Source organism: Cryptomeria japonica, chromosome 6 (genome assembly GCF_030272615.1).
Source record: "Cryptomeria japonica chromosome 6, Sugi_1.0, whole genome shotgun sequence".
NCBI classification, from domain to species: Eukaryota; Viridiplantae; Streptophyta; class Pinopsida; order Cupressales; family Cupressaceae; genus Cryptomeria; species Cryptomeria japonica.
The window spans coordinates 55,775,874-55,781,522 of record NC_081410.1 but is presented as its reverse complement, the minus strand read 5'-3'; positions in this window follow the sequence as shown (position 1 = coordinate 55,781,522).

The following is a 5,649-nucleotide window of genomic DNA, read 5'->3' as shown; positions in this document are numbered from 1 at the left end:
CTTCATATGCTCAACAGGTAAAACAAAGCATCACAAGATAAAAACATTTCACACGACACACATATTTCTCATGTGGAAACCCAACTGGGAAAAACCACAATGGGGATGAATACCCACAAGTTGCTTTTGAACTCTTTTGAAGTCCGCTCTATTAGGAGCCTTGCCCGGTTAAAGACATTACAATAGGTTCTGCTAGGAACTGATCTTGTTAGGGATCACCCAGTTAAGGGATAGCTATAATAACCGGTTAAGGGTTAAACCCGGTAGGGTCACCTTGTTAGAGGATTTCAAGAACTCAATACCTAAAGGATCTCTTTAGCTCTATAGCTTCTTAGAACTCATTAACCTCGAGTTACCCGATTAAGGGATTTGAATCAAGCTTGTTAAGACCACCCTGTCAGGGGATTTTTCAGCAAGCCAGTTAAGGCTACCCTATTAGGGGATTTTACAACTATTGAAGTGGTTAGAGATCAACAAGAATTACAATGATCTGTTAACAACACTCAATGCTAATGCAGATCCGTTTAGGCTCCTCTTCTCCTTCTATACATTCACTTTGTAGGTATCTCTTCTCTCCTTTGGTCTGGCAAGAATCACGTATCACTTCCCTTGGATACACATTCACAATTTTTGCCAACAACCCTAGAAAGAAACACAACATCGACCTTATAGGAAGCAGACAGGTCAGTAGCAAAAACCCTAAACCCTAAATCTATTAGGTTAAGCAATTCAAGTAGTTCAATCCTAACCATTGAATCATATTGCATTAAATGCAACAGTCTTGAATCGATCTCAAGACATTCTCCATCATCCATTTTACACCGATTTCATGGCAGCTGATAACCCATCACGCGTTATCAACATTTGACAAACTTCGCACATTCCCGAGGTAGATAGGAATAGTCTTCTTCATGCTAGATCCTTCATGCGCACAGAGCTTACATGGCAACATGATCTATTTTCCATTATATTGCTAACTCATCACACGAAGATCACCAGTTGAGTCACACAGACTTGAGGTACTCCAACCGGAAATCCTGAAGTGGAAGCTACCTACCAACCGGTAGTCACACAATGTTTCCATGTGTCGGTTCCCATAACTACATGCCGGTTTACCTTGACATGTTGGTTCATCTTGAACAAATATACTGCTTCACTTTGGCATATAAACCAGTTCATACATATGCCAGTTCCCTCTTCTCACATATCACATATGTCAGTTCACTTCATAACACATAATGACATCGGTGACAACATACAATGTCATTATGTCTTCATGTCAGTTCACATAATGCCAACAAAAGGATCTATAACACTTCTTGACAATGCAAGATGTAATGATGTTTATTGTGTTGAAGGTTTGAAATACAATTTGTTGAGTGTAGCATAGCTAAACAACACAGGTTACTGAATAGAATTTCAGAAGGGAATTGTCAAAGTTCATGACAAGAATGGAAAGTTAGATGCTATCAGGACACAAACAAAAGGTAACACATTTCACCTTGACTCAACTCAGAATAAGTGTTTGCATGCAAAGTTAGATGATACCTGGTTATGGCATAAAAGGTTTTGTCATGTAAATTTTGATAATATGATCAAAATTAGAAAGAAGCACTGAGTAACAGGTCTACCGAGTCTTGAAAAACCTAAGAATCCTATGTGTCGATGATGCTAGATGGGTAAGATGACAAGATCAAGCTTTAAAAGTAAGTCTTACACTTCTGAGGGAATTTTAGATCTAGTGCACACTGATCTTTGTGGTCCTATGAAAGTTAAAAGTTATTATGGTGATAAATATTTCATATTATTTATGGATGACTATTCAAGGATGATGTCAGAAATGTTTTTAAAAGAAAAATCAGAAGCTTTTCAAATGTTTAAATGGTACAAGGCAAGAGTTGAAAATGAAATAGGAAGACAACTAAAATGTCTTAGATCAGATAGAGGAGGAGAGTTCACATATGATGAGTTCAACTTATTTTGCAATGATCATGGTATTAAAAGATAAGTCTCTGCACTGAGAACTCCACAGCAGAATGGAATAGCTGAGAGAAGAAACATATCTATTGTGGATTGTGCTAGAACACTGATGATTGAAAAGAAGGTACCACAAACATTTTGGAGAGAAGCAATAAGAATAGCAGTTTACACCTTGAACTGAGTTCAATTGAAGAAAGGTACTTTGAAGACACCATATGAAATTTGGTATGATAAGAAACCTAATGTTAGTTATTTTAAAATCTTTGGAAGTAGATGCTATGTTCATAAAGATGATTGAAATGGCAAGTTTGATCAAAAGAGTGAAGAAGGAACATTTCTAGGTTATTCTTGTAGAAGCAAAGCATTTAAATGTCTGATCAAATCATCTAACAAAATAGTAGAAAGTGCAAATATGAAAATTGATGAATTTGCAGAAAGAAATGATGAAGGAAATTCCAAGGAACCAGAAGACTATGATGAATTTGTCTATGTTCAACTGAGAAGTCTTACCAAGAAGACTATTGAAGAAAATGAAGAGAATATCTAGTTACCGAGTGATGAAGAAGATCATACAGAGCCTACCAAGCCTGTATTAGCCAGGTATGTCAGAAGACATCATGCACCAAGTCAAATTATAGGAGATAAGGATAATCCAATGATGACAAGGAACAAACTGAGACAAAACACATGTTTGATATCTGAATTTGAACCGAGAATAGTGAAAGAGGCATTTAATAGTGAAGATTGGATAAATTCTATGACAGAAGAAATTGATCAAATCAAGAAGAATGACACATGGACACTAATCGCAAGACCAAAGGACAAAAATGTAATCGGTACAAAGTGGATTTTCAAAAACAAGCTAAATGAAAAAGGAGAGGTCATTCAAAACAAAGCAAGACTAGTTTGCAAAGGTTATGCTCAAGAAGAAGGAATTGATTATGGTGAAACTTTTGCACCTGTTGCTAGACTTGAAGGAATAAGAACATTGTTGGCATATGCTGCTTTTAAAAATTTCAAGGTATATCAAATGGATGTCAAATCTGCATTTCTGAATGGAATATTAGAAGAAGAAGTTTATATTGAACAACCTGAAGGATTTGTTGAAGACAATAATAAAGATCAGGTATGTAAATTGAACAAAGCTTTATATGGTTTTAAACAAGCACCTAGAGCATGGTATGAAAGATTGCACTCTTATTTGATTAAGATTGGTTTTATAAGGACAACTGAGAACAACAATATGTTTATGAAGAATGATGATGGAATACTGATCTCAACCATATTTGTTGATGATATTATATTTTGTGGAAATGACTCTTTATGCCAGAACTTTGGAAATGAAATGAGCAAAGAATTTGAGATGTCATTAATCAGTGAGATAAAGTATTTTATAGGTTTACAGATACTGCAAATGAAAAATGAGATTTTCATTACTCAATCCAAGTACATAAAAGAAATCTTTAAGAAATTTGGAATGGAGGATTCAAAACCAGTAAGTACTCCTATGACTACCAACTATAAATTTTCAAAGAATAATGAATCTACATCTGTTGATGAGACACTTTACCGATCCATGATTGGAAAGCTACAATATGTTGTTCACAGCAGACCAGATATAACACATGCAGTAGGTATAGTTGCAAGATTCTCTACAAATCCTAAGGAAACACACATGACAGCAATCAAAAGAATTTTTAGATACTTGAAAGGCACAAAGGATTATGGCTTAGTATATCAAAAAGGAAATGATTTTGATTTAAAAGTTCATACTAATGCTGATTGGGTAGGCAACATTGATGACAGAAAAAGAACAAGTGGAGGAGCTTTCTTTTTAGGAGAAAGACTAGTGAGTTGGCTTAGCAAGAAACAAGGATGTGTTTCACAGTCAACAACAGAAGATGAATACGTTGTTGTAGCACTGACTTGTACCAACATTGCATGGATCAAACAATTGTTGGAAGATATAAATGAGAAAGTTACCAAGCTAGTAACTATATTCTGTGACAATACTAGAGCCATTAACATTTCGAAGAATCCTGTTATGCACTCTAAGACAAAGCACATCTCTATCAAATATCATTATCTTAGAGAAGAAGCTCAAGAGAGGAAAGTGGTGTTGGAGTATGTTAGCACAAAGGAACAAATTGTAGATATCTTCACCAAGCGACTACCAAGGGACACTTTTGAATATCTCAGAAGTAAGTTAGGGGTCCTACCCCTATCTTCTACTCACTGACCGAGATCGGTGAAAGCATCAATCTGATGACTCTATCGAATATCTTTTGGGAGTTGATGCTATTTTATACACTTTAGGATGTTTTCTAAAGGTGTACAGGAATTATTATAGGAAATATTACAGGGAATAGGAATTGAAGACAAAATGCTCTGACCGAGACTGAATTGATACACAACAGCAGGAAATCGCTTCATACAGATGGAAATTATGTTTTAGTTCTTTACTTTTTGGCATTGTTGTCAAAGGGGGAGAAGACTACTATAAAGGGGAGAAGACTACTATAAAGGGGAGAAGACTGAGAGAAGACTAAAGGAAACACAAGAAGTCTAATGTATGAGGGAGAGCATTTCAGCATTTCAAAATCACAGCAATCCAAATATTTTAAGGTCAAATCAATTGGTTTTGCCATCAATGCCAAAGGGGGAGATTGTTGGCAATATAGCATTATAACAGACAATGAAAGATTGTTGGCATTTCATAAGGATATTGAGAAGGTTGTTGACGATTATGGATATAACTAATTAAGGATGTTTTACTGTCTTGGTATTATTATTTTGTCATTGATGTCAAGAAATCGATTTTCTAATTGAGTATGATGTTGCCATATCTTGAGAAGTATGATTTAAAGAGTATAAAGATGTTGGTAAAAGACACAGGAAAGAATATGATGAATAAGGGGATGAATAACATATTCAATGGGCAACTAGTACCGAGTCAGACAATGATGAGATCATGATGTTTTATATTGTTTTAACATCATACATATGTTGTAAATTGTAAAGGTTAATACTATAATATGTTATCAAGCAAAGAACCTAGTCGGTAAACCCTAAGGTTATCGCTATCGGTTAATGAAGGCAGAATGTCTACTGAGTGAAGTTTAGTATTCACTGAGTTGTTACTGAGTTGTAACCGAGCTATAATAGAATGTATTAAATGCTTGCATGTGTTATTTAATGAAGGAAGCTAATGAGCTGGAACTGATTAAATGATTGGTGAGCCATGGATGAAGTTTGTTAATGAATCTAAGGGGAAGGAAAGTCGGCATGAAGATCTATAGCTTAGATTGAACCACAATACCCTAGCACAAGTTCCAAGAAATATATGCAAGTTCCAAGGCAGGGTAAAATGTTTTCAGATCGAAAGATGCATTGAACCTAGACAAGATCAAAGATCTGATGGCTATGAATGATCATGGGAAATGTGATCAAGGAGATTAAGCGGTTACCTAATTGTTTATAAATAGGAAATTGTTGATAAACAATGTATGCGGGAAAGTGTATGTACAGGGATGCTACATAGTGATTACTGAGCACAGAAGCTTGAAGACCTATTTGAATAATAGAGTATAGAATCCCAACAGATACACAAGATTAGTTCTATGTCTAGATTGTATTGAACAAATAAGAATCTGCTTTAGCTTTTTAGAT